The sequence below is a fragment of the Hemitrygon akajei genome, chromosome 29 (genome assembly GCF_048418815.1).
Source record: "Hemitrygon akajei chromosome 29, sHemAka1.3, whole genome shotgun sequence".
NCBI classification, from domain to species: domain Eukaryota; kingdom Metazoa; phylum Chordata; class Chondrichthyes; order Myliobatiformes; family Dasyatidae; genus Hemitrygon; species Hemitrygon akajei.
Window position 1 is genome coordinate 32,906,175 of NC_133152.1, and position 12,027 is coordinate 32,918,201.

General features: G+C 43.0%; 1 protein-coding gene across 3 annotated transcripts in view; it reads left to right on the forward strand.

The window, feature by feature from the left end:
• Positions 1-1,159: 1,159 nt before the first annotated feature.
• The window catches only part of gpr153 (G protein-coupled receptor 153), a 107,257-nt gene continuing 96,389 nt past the window's right edge, over positions 1,160-12,027 (forward strand). For all 3 annotated transcript variants that reach the window (XM_073032132.1, XM_073032131.1, XM_073032136.1), the window contains exon 1: positions 1,160-1,570. The gene's annotated coding sequence lies outside the window, so the exon portion shown is untranslated. The remainder of the gene's footprint in view (positions 1,571-12,027) is intronic.

Here is a 12,027-nt window from a genome sequence, read left to right on the forward strand (position 1 = left end):
AAATAGGTGTTAGTTAGTTACTAGTTTAATTTGTTCGGCATCACGATGTGGGCAGAAGGGCCTGTTCCTGTGATGTCTTCCAAAGTCCTACAGATGATGAGTATTTTTCACCAGCTGCATCGCTGCCTGGTACAAGGCCACTGCACTGAGGGTTGTAAACTCAGCTCGTTCTATCATGAGCTACCAAGGACCTCTTTAAAAGGCGATGTCTCCAAAAAGGTGGCATCCGTCCTGTGGTCTCCCAACAACCAGGGCATGCTCTCCGCTTATTACTACCATCAGAGAGGAGGTATAGGAGCTTGAAGGAACCCCCCCCCCCCCCACACACACACACACACACACACACACACACACACACACACACACACACACACACACACACACACACACACACACACACACACACACACACACACACACACACACACACACACACACACACACACACACACACAGGAACAGCTCTTCTCCTCCGCTATAAAATGTCAGGACAATGACTCCATGAAGTCTTCTTCGCTACTTTTGCTTTCTTTTTGTACTGCTTACTTCATGTATTTGCACACGCATTTCTGATTGTAATTTATAGTATTTTAATGCATTGCACTGTACTGCTACCATAAAGACACAAAAGAAAATCACGACCTATGTCAGTGATAATAAACCTCATTCTAATTCTGAACATTTCCCTGTGGTACTCCGTTTGAGATTCTGACAACTCCCTGGAACAAAGGTTTCATATGTGCCCTGTGTCTAGGAATCCTCAATGGAGGAAACATTTTCTTCACGTCTTCCCACCCAAGCTGGAGCTAAATCCCGCAACAGTTTGCAAATCACCGTATATGGTTCACGGAGAACTTGGCTGGCAGCTTGATGGTAGCGGGTGCGGGGAATCGTGATGAATGCATCTTGTGTCAAATGTTGGAATGCTCCCGAGAAAGATTTGGGCATGGGCGAATTGCACACTATGAGGGAAAACGTCGTACTCTCTCTCTCCCCCTCTCTGTTTCTGTCTGTCTCTCTCCCTCCTCTCTCTCTCTCTCCCTCTCTCTCTTTCTCTCTATCTCTGTGAACGCGCGCGCGCGCGCTCGGTGGGCTTCCTGGGCATGCGCTTCACGGAACTTAGGGGAAAAGAACTCCCCCCCCCCTCCCTCCAGCGTAGGCTTGATCCTGATCCTGTACCCTCACCGCCCCTGATCGCGAGTCCACCCCTCACTGATGACTCCAGTCGACTCTGGGTTTGCAAATGTTCAGTCCTTTCAGCGTCAGTGCCGAGGAGACAACAGTTGCCAGGAGGGCGAGAGAGCGGGGGAGAACCTCACATTTCAGGGCTGCTCCCGGTGCTTTCGTTTCTCTGCTGGTGTGTGAGTGGAATGAATGGAGCGGAATGAATGCCCAGTGCTGATTTCAACGGGGGAATCGCCGCTCTGGGAGCTGGGTGATCGCCCGTGTTACTGCCCCTGCCTGTGCAACGAAAAATACTGGATCTGACATTTGGGAGCCGGATGAGGGAAGACGGGTTTGATGCTGAGTGGTCGTGTAGGTGTCCCTCGGCTGGCACAAGACTCTCGAGGTAAATCATTTCTTTAAAATATCCAAGGGTTCTCTCCTGCCCCGGTTACAGTGTCTAAATCGCCGTGCAGAACTATTTATTTCACTTCAGGGAAAATCTCAATGACCAAGTTCCCGAAATGAAATGAAATATTACAGCGGCTACCGTTTTTTTTCCCCTCTATTTTCAGATTCCTCTTCCAAGATTTTATTTTGGAACAAGCGCTGTTTCTCCAAAAATAAATCCAAGGGAAAGTTGATTCGATGTAATAAATGATATGACTAAAATTGATGCTAATGTGTACAAAATCATAAGACTGCAAATAGACTGTATGCATTAAATAGAGACAACGTATATGCATATCTTTGGAAAAAAATTAAGTTACATTTTAGCGGAATAATTTGGGATTGTTGAATATTTGCAGTATTTAAATACGTGGGCTGTACACTCTGAAAGGGCTTTCTTTAGTTTTTGCTATTATCATTCTACACGATCTTTCTTCGATGCTGCCTTAAATGTGTGGAAGAGTCACCCTTCGGAAACTGCGTACAATTATCTGGTCCTGTCCCTTCCACTTCTTCCTCAGGCGCGTTCCCGTGCGCGCAGATGCGGGTTGACCTGACGGGCACGACCCAGGATGTGTCCCCACTCACTCCCTCACCCACCCCCCCCCCCTCCATTCATTCCTTTGTGTTTTGATGTTGAGATGCGTGTTCGCGGTTTTTTTTTTATTTTGCCTGCGCGTACCCGTGGCCAAGCACGCGTCTGGTTTGGTTTACCCACACCTCACCCTTAATGTCCCTTCGTCTTGCTTTAAGAATGGCCCTTCAGCTGCAGTAGGAGTTGGAGATAGCAGTTCTGGTCCCTCTCCGCACCTCCCCTCAATTTCTCACGGGCAGGTTGCATTTGTTACAATTTGCACTACATGAGTTAACTGAAAATTGAAGAATAGGAGAAGACAGATGCCCAGAAACCACCCAAATTGTGTACTTTGTTGGTCTGTCGCTGAGATATTTTCCTTACTTAGAATTCTGTTGCTAAATCCACTATATCTCATTTGGAGCTGTATATCTTCCCCCACTCTGGGGACCAAGTTTAATATTCCCTCATGATATTGTCTGAAGATAATGCTTGACTCTTCACTCAGTCTTTTATTTGAATTCCACCTTGGGAAGATTCCCTGACAGCCTATACTCTAGTCTTTCTATCGTGTTGCCACCGACACCATTATTACCTCCAATCCAAAATGGCATCCGGACTCCAGAACTCCACTTAGCACGGCAGATCAATGCATCTGGATTTCCAAAGTCCACATCTTTTCCTGTACTAAGTTCTGCTCACACATCAACCAGAGAGTGCTGCCCACTATTTCAGTACCACAATGAGTTTGTGAACCTTGTGTGCCAATCCCTAACTGATATCATGGCGTATTATGGATGGAGGATTGGCCAACGAACAGAGCACAGTCAGGATAAGTCCAAATGGATCATAGTCAGACAGAATCTTGGTACGGAGCAGAAAAAGGCACAGCTATCATTTCTGAATGCTTAACAACGTACATGGTTAATAATGACAATAAAGGTACCAAGAGCACTGTAGCCATGTTTGCCAATGATACAAAGACAGAAAATAAGCAAAGATTAGCTTAGAATTATTATTGTCACATGTACATTGAAACAGACAGTGAAATGCATCATTTATGTCAATGACCGACCCAGTCCGAAGATGTGCTGGGGGCAGCCCACAATAGTCACTATTCTTCCGGTACCAACAAGCACGTCTTTGGAATACAGGTGGTAGGAAACCAGAGCAATCGGAGAAAACACACATGGTTAAGGGGAGAACGTAAACACTCCTGAGATCGGTGGCAGGAATTAAATCACAAACAGTGGCACAGTAAAGTACCATACTAACCACTATGTTACTGTGCCACCTTACGTAAAGCAGGAATTGGAAGAGTTAGGCAGGTGAGCACAGGAGGAACCACAACCTAATTTCAGGCATGGAATTCCACAGACCAGTAGCATGCTCTGTGGAATAAGGCAAGGGGGGCAAAGTGCCTGCAAGGGATATTGAAAGGTCAAGCAGGTGTCCACGAACTTCGCAGATGGAGTTCAGTGCGGGCAAATTTCCACTATTGTGGAGAGAGTCGAAAAGCAGCATCTTCTTCAAATGAAGAAAGAAATGCAGCTGTTTTGAGGGATCTGAATGAAACCCAGCAAGTTAGCCTGCGGCTGCAGCAAGTGTTCGGGAAGGCATTTTGGTGTAAGGGGAATGAAGAGTCGGGAATTCTGGTGTTACTGAGACTGCACTTGGGGCAATGCAGACAGTTTTGTTCTCGTTATTTAATATACTTGTATTGGGAGGCAGTTCCAGCAAAGTTCACTAGGTTAATTCCTTACTTGAAGGAAGGTGTGTGCAGCTTTGGCTTATAGGCACTGGAGTTTAGGGAGTTGATTGAAATATGTAAGATAATGAGTAGGTTTGACAAGATCAAAGCCAAGAAAATGTTTCCCCTTGTAAGGGAATATACAGCTGGCAGGAATAGTGGATCTTCTCATTGTTAACCTTAGATAGGAGTTTCAAAAGCCTGAAGACGTACAATCAATGTTTTAGTAACAGCCTCTTCTCAAATAATGAACACAATCTCACTATTTTTGCTCTCTTGGCATTATTTATTACATACACACACACACACACACACACACACACACACACACACACACACACACACACACACACACACACACACACTCACTCACTCACTGGCCACTTTATTAGGTATACCTGCTCGTTAATGCAAATATCTAATAAACCAATCATGTGGCATCAGCTCAATGTATAAAAGCACGCAGACATGGTCAAGAGGTTCAGTTGTTGTTCAGCGCAAACATCAGAATGGGGAAGAGATCTGATCTAAGTGACCTTAATATATTTATGTATTGCACTGTACTGCTGCTGTAAAACAGCAGATTTCTTGATATATGTTGGTGATAATAAACCTAATTTTGATTTGGATAGTTTCATAATGAGGTGTTAGTGATTTTAAAATGGAGTTGAGGGATCTTTGGAATTGTCTACCTTAGGGGGCTATGAGGACAGTATCACTGAGCAAAGTCAAGGCCAGGGTAGAAAACTGTAAAATCAAGGAGTCGGATGAATGGGCAGGGAGGTGGTGGATGGGGGATGAGTAGCCACGATTCTCATCAAAAGCAGGAACAGGCACATAATGCTGCATTTCCTACTCCTGCTCACATTTCTCATGTTTTAATGCTAACCATATTTTCTCTGTCCCCACTGACATCTTTGCTAGTTGTGAGATAGCTTCCCTGTACAGCCATCCTACCTTTACCCCACAGAATCAGCAATTCCACAGAGCCTGCTGCTGGTTTGTGGAAATCAGTACCTGAAACTTTGAGCTTTCTACATCACAACCTCTTCCCTGTGGTCACCTCCCTAAACCCTCTCATTCCTGCTTTGTCTTTATTGACTGACTTGGTGAAGCAGCTTGGAATATTCTGTAATATGATGAGATTGAGATTAAACTTGTATATCTCTATGCCCCCAGCACTGAAGACATTATGTTCAAGTGCTACCAACATTGAATCAATAGCTCCTTTTATTTTTGAAAATATAATTCACAGCTTTAATTGATCATGCCTAATTGTCCGTGAACTGTGGATACAGTTGAGAGGCAATCCAATTGACTTGCTTGGAGTCACATATAGGTTAGACAGGGTAAGGATGGTGGATTTCAAAAGTTAATTTTATTGTCAAAGTATGCATGTACAATACAACTCTGATACTTCTCTTCTCCAGACAGCCATGAAATACAGAAAAGCCATGGGAGTTCTTGAAAGAAAAGACATCAATCCCCCCCCCCCACACAAAAAAGAAAAAGAAACAAGACTCGCAAACCCCAATCCCCACCCCTCCCTCGCACAAAAGACTAACAGACTGTCCGCACGGAATCAGGGATTTCCCTGAAGGTGCTTTTTCAGCTGGATATTTGTAGCCATTAATTGGTTTCATCCTTACCAATACTCAGAAGTTTAATTTTAATTGGAGATTTCATTTAGTTGCTTGAGGTTACACTCCTCAGAAAGCAAGGTGGGACCCAAGTGTATTTGATGGCTCTGGGCCTGTACTCACTGGAGTGTGGAAGAATGAGGGGGAGATCTCATTGAAACCTATTGAATATTGGAAAGCCTAGATAGAGTGGACGTGGAGAGAATGTTTCCAATCTTTGAGGAGTCTAGGACCAGGGCACATCCTCAGAATGCAAAGACATTTGAAAATTCAAAAATCTGAGGTGCAAAGGAGTCCCCTTGCAGGGTTCTCTAAAGGTTAATTTGCAGGATGAGTTGGTGGTGAGGAAGGTGAAGGGTTTCATTTCTACAGAACTAGATTATAAAAGAAAGGATATAATGTAGAAGCTTTATAAGGCACTGGCGAGGCCTCACTTAGAGTATTGTGAGCAGTTTTGGGTCCTTTATCTAAGAAAGGATGTGTTAACATTGGAGAGGGTTCAAAGGAGGTTCACGAAAATGATTCTGGAATTGATAGGCTCATCACTTGAGGAGCGTTTGAGGGCTCTGGACCTGTACTCACTGGAATTCAGAAGAATAGGAGGGGATCTTATTGAAACCTATTGAGTGTTGAAAGGCCTCAACAGAGTGGATGCGGAAACAATGTTTCCTATAGTCAGGGAAGCTAAGACCAGAGATCACAGCTTCAGAATAGAGGGATGCCCATTTAGAACGGAGATGAGGAGGAATTTCTTTAGCTAGAGAGTGGTGAATCTGTGGAATTCATTGCCATAGGTGGCTGTGGAGGCCAAGTCTTTGGCATATTTAAGCTCAGGTGATATTTTCTAGATTAGTAAAGATGTCAAAGGTTACATGGAGAAGGCAGGAGAATGGGATCGAGAGGAATAATAAATCATCTGTGATTGAATGGGGCTCAGACTTAATGGGCTGAATGGCCTAATTCTCCTCTTATGTTTTATGGTCTTATGACTCAGAATCAATGGCGAAGCTGTTTCTAGTTCTTCATCAAGTCACCACGTCTCATTATTTATCCTCCCGTGACATGTAGGGTTTTGCTGGAAGGCCAGCGTTCATTTCCCATCCACAACTACCCTTGATGAAGCGGCAGTAAGCTGTCTTGTTAAAAGGTTGCAGTCTCAACTTGCTTGAAACAACTGAACGTCTTACCAGGCCACCTAAGTGGGGGCATTTAAGGAACAATGTGGCCCAAAGACCGGGTTTACCTAATGGCCAAACCAGTGAAGGCAACATATTCCCTCCCTCTGAAAAGCTCTGGAATTCTTTAATAGTGAAGCAGATGAATTTTTACAACAATGAGATCATTACTTTGTCATCAGTAATTAATACAATGTATTTTTAATCTAATTTTTTTATAATTAAGTAAATTTAAATTTGTTCGCTCATTTCTCTGAACTTGAATCCTCAGCAAATTAACCTCTACACCATTGTTCCCTAGTCTAGATTACGATGAATTAATAGCTCTGAATGCATCAGACTTTAAAATTAATAAATCCCAGAGCACAAGGCATTGGGTTAATACTTCCTCATGCAATAGACTAACGTCCCTTTTACTTTGTTCAGACATCAGCAGAAGTCACCATCTCCAATGAACAGAGAGCAAGTTCCTGCATCTGCAGTTGGCATTGAGGTTGATAATGTACAAAGGGTTTTTGTGCTTGATTGGTGATAAAATATCCCAGATTTCCTTCTTTACTTCAGACGTGCACTCAGTGGCCACTTCATTAGATTCATCTGTAGACCTGCTCATTAATACAAATATCTAATCAGCCAATCATGTGTGAGCAACTCAGTGCATAAAAGCATGCAGACATGATCAAGAAGCTTAATGAGAAGTAGGGTTAAAAAATGGAATGGAGAAGAAATGACTGGAGGCTTAGAAAAAATGAATTAAAGGGAAGGCATTTCTTTTCTTGTCACTCACTAGTTAAAAAGGTCTCAGACTGTTACTCTCTAAATCATAGAGATATGGTGAAATTAACAAGACTTAGTTTGGGGCATTGTGGGCTAAGCTATTATTTAAAGATAATAGGAAGACATCCTACTGCATTATGTGACTGTGGTAGTCTGGAGACAGTTCATCATGTTTTGGTGAGTTGTAATCGATATAAAATTGAAAGAAGCATGTTGTTCAAGAGGCTGTCTGTCTTAAATGTGTTCTGCTTTTTTGTTAAATCTTTATTTGGCCACCAAGAGAACCACCATCTGATTGAAGAGTTTATTATTCTGTTTCTATATGCGACTAGTTTATATTTGAGAATGAGTTTCTTGAGATTTTATAATTATACATCCTGCGGAGGGCAGTAATATGCCTAGATGTGTCTAAACTGCCGGAAATAGAAGAAGAAGAAAAAGACGCCAAACAGTTGTTGTTCAGACCAAACATCAGAATTGGGAAGAAATGCAATGGAAGTGACACTAACTGTGGAATGAATGTTGGTGCCAGATGGGATGCCATCCCATCTGGCACTATTGGGTGCCATAGTAACATAGCAACTTGGAGCTTTGGAGTTTGGAGTTCTGTCAGGAGTCTCTGTACATCTTCCCTGTGGAATGTGTGGGTTTTCCTCCCACAGTCCAGTGATGTACTGGGTAGGTTAATTGGTTGTTGTAAATTGTCCCATGGTTAGATAGTGGTTGCTGGGGGTTGTTAAGCTTGAAGGGATGGAAAGACCTACTCTGTGCTGTATAAATAGGGTGGGGTTTGAGAATCTCAAACTACTGATTTCCTGAGATTTTCACATACAACAATCTCTAGTGTTTATGGTGAAACAACAAAAAAAAAACATGCAGTGTGTGACAGTTCTGTGGATGAAAACACCTGGATAATGTGAGAGGTCAGAGGAGAATAACCAGCCTGGTTTAAGTTGACAAGAAGGTGGCAGTAACTTAAATAAACATGCATTACAACAGTGTTGTGCAGAAGGGCATCACTGAATGCATAACACGTTGAACCTTGAAGTGGATAGGCTACAGCAGCAGATGACCACGAACATAGATAGATAGATAGATACTTTATTCATCCCCATGGGGAAATTCAACTTTTTTCCAATGTCCCATACACTTGTTGTAGCAAAACTAATTACATACAATACTTAACTCAGTAAAAAATATGATATACATCTACAGTGGATACTTTATTTTGGTATATTTCATTCATAATACATAGGTTTAACACATCTGGGACATCCTGGGTCTTCAACATCGCTGAAGATCCATTCTAGGCCCAGCATATTGAGACAATTACAAAGAAGGCACACCAGCAGTTGTATTTCATTAGGGCTTTAAGGAGATTTGTTATGTCACCAAAGTTCTCAGAAATTTCAGTGGAGAGCATTTGAACTGGTTGCATCAGTGTCTGATATAGAGGGGTCACTCACTGTACAGGGTTGTAAAAAGCTGCAGTGGGTTTCAAACTCGGCCAGCTCCATCCTGGGGACTAGCCTCCCTAGTTTTGTGAAGCTATCTTCAAAAGGCGGTGCCTCAAAAAGTGGCATCCATCACCCAGGATGTGCTGTCTTCTCATTCTCCTTCTTGGACCACTTCTCTTTCTGTACCATCAGAGAGGTTATACGGAGCCTGAAGACACTCAGTCTTATATTTTGGGGTCATCTTCTTCCTCTCTACCAACAAACTTCAGAACGGACAATGAACCAACCCATGAACAGAATCTCAATTTTTCTCTTACAAAATCTGTAGACCATTTGTGTTTCCTCCTTAAACAATGTATCTATGAACAAGCTGAGAGGCTATTACTCCTCGCCTAGCCCAGGGACTGGAGGAGAGGGTTGGGCCGGTGTACAGCTCGCGAGGTTTACTCATCTCTGCGCTGAACTGAAGCTGTGGTCTGCAACTAACAGGCTCCTGGATCAGCTTCGTGGCTGTGAATGCACTTTAGTGAACTTTATTTCAGAATGTTATTTGCTTGCTTTTATTGTTGGCATGATTTGTGTTTTTTTTTGCACATTAGGTGTTTAAAAATGGATTCTATTGGGTTTCTTTGTTTTGAGGCTGCCTGTAAGCTGATGAACCTCTAGGTTGTATATGGTATGCATACTTTGATAATAAATTCCCTTTGAAATGTACTTTGGTGTTCAATGACATCGGAATCCTAGATAGTGGTTGTTCTCGACACAGATCAGTTGAGTGTAAAACTTCCTGGCCACTGCAGGGCTATGTACCCTACTGTCATCTCAGGGATGCTTATTGTTGGCCAGAAAGAACTACGGTCTACAAATCAGTGAATTCGAATGAATTGAGGACAGTGGAAGCAGACGGACTAGTTGCCTTTTTTCTTGCCATGAGGGAGGAGATGGAGGCTGCCATTTTATGAAGAGACTGTTCTCCATTTTGTGAGTCAGGAGCCTGGCTTGATCATTTCTTTAAAGTAAACACAAAGAGGCCTCAGGTAATCTGCTGAACTAGGGGTCATTTCCAAATAAGTCATTTGTTAGATGTTCTTTGGTTGGATATAACATGCAAGTTTGTGAATGTTGGGGTCTTTGTTTGGTCTGTGTGATTCAAGCTGGTTGCTGATTGAGAACAAAGAGCCATAAACTACCGATTGTCACTTGCTGGGGAGAGGGTAATAAATGGATGCTGGCCTGGAGCAGAGCCAATAAAAAGGTGTTAAAGATCAGGTATATGACCTACAACCAATGGCACTGGAATGCAATATCCTCTGCATCGTCTCTAAAGTTCCCACATCCTGTGCTCCGTGTGGTCTAACCAGAATTTCATAGAGATGCAATGTGACTTTATGGGTCTTGAACTCAATCCCATGAGCAATGAAGGGAAACACACCATACGCCTTCTTACCACTCTTATCAACCTACACAATGTTGACCCCAAGATCCCTCTGTTCTTCCACACTGCTAAGAATCTTGCCATTAATCCTGCAAAGATGTGTTTAGATCTATGGCTTTGAGTAGGAAGATGGAATGGCTTCTGTTGACTGATGCCCCATAATGGATTAGCTTGCAGTTTGTGAGATGTCGTGCCCTAATTAAGATCTCTGTGAGGAAGGATGATTCAATGGAATCTTGACCTGAGGCAAAAGAAAAAGAGAAAGCGAAATCTCACTAGCAGAACCTTTGCCTGGTATCAGCATGCTATGGCCCACAAAGCATAGGCTGCGATGCGTCATCGTGTGAACAGATTTAATTCAATGTGGAGCTCACCAGCTAGGAAACACCAGCTTGGTTTCTCATAGAAACCTTTCGATAGCTTACATCAGTCATTGTCACTGACATAATAACAGGTTTTCCCCGCAGAGTACAGAATACAATATATTGAATAGAATATTTTTTGATTAAAAGAATGCTACGTAAACAGAAAAGGATTTCCAGTGAGGTGATCTTTCTGGGGCAGAGTACAAACTGCTAAGGACAATTTCTTGGAAATGATTAAATAAAGGTTCAGAGAGCACTCTTTTGAACTAGCCAGTAAAATGCACCCCATAAATTATTCAGTGTACTTTGTACCCATACGGTGATTCTGTGTAATAGTCCAGGGATTCCACCCTGTGTCTATACAAATGTCAGACAATTTATATAGAGGCATGAGAAGGACAAAGTGCAGGCTATCTTGGATAATTTATGTAAAGTCATAGTGTGGAATCGGAGGAAGTTGCCTGGATAATTAACCTAAGGTCACGGTGCATATACAGAGAGATGATGGGTTGCCAGGGTGGAGATAAGGAGGTGTAAGGCGCCCCTTTCTTCTGCTAGCTTGCAGGTCACCCTTGGCAAGATGGAACACCTGTTTAGCTCCTGATCCTGGTGGATGGTTGTATGAGCAGCTGGTGCATATCACAAGTCCTGTTTATGCGACTACTGGCGCCAGGCAGACAATCTCTGAAGGGTATTGTTAATGGCTTGGTGGGGGGGGGGGGGGGGGTCACCCGTCATCTAAAGGCACTGCCCAGAAGAAGGCAATGGCAAACCACTTCTGTAGAAAAATTTGCCACGAACAATCATGGTCATGAGGCCATGATTGCCTATGTCATACGACACGGCACATAATGATCATGATGACAGAGAGAGATGCATAGAATATTAGGCATTGGATCCCAAGACCCTGCAGAGGTTTGCGAGAACTGCTGAGAGGATCATCAGGCTCTCTTCCACCCATATGAGATGTATATCAGGAACGCTGTGTAGCACGCCCTTAGCATTGTCAAGGAACCTTCCAATCCATCCAATCTCTTTACATCAGATCGCAGGTATCATAGCATTAGGACAACAACTGTTAGGATGAGAAACATCTGCTTCCCCCAGGTTATGAGACTCCTGAACTCCCTACCACCACCCAGGTCTCATCTCAGATGAAGCACCAGTAGCATTAGTCTGTTTACTTTTTTTACTTGTGTTGTAAATGCACTTGTGCATAAATGGAAATGTCAATCTTTTG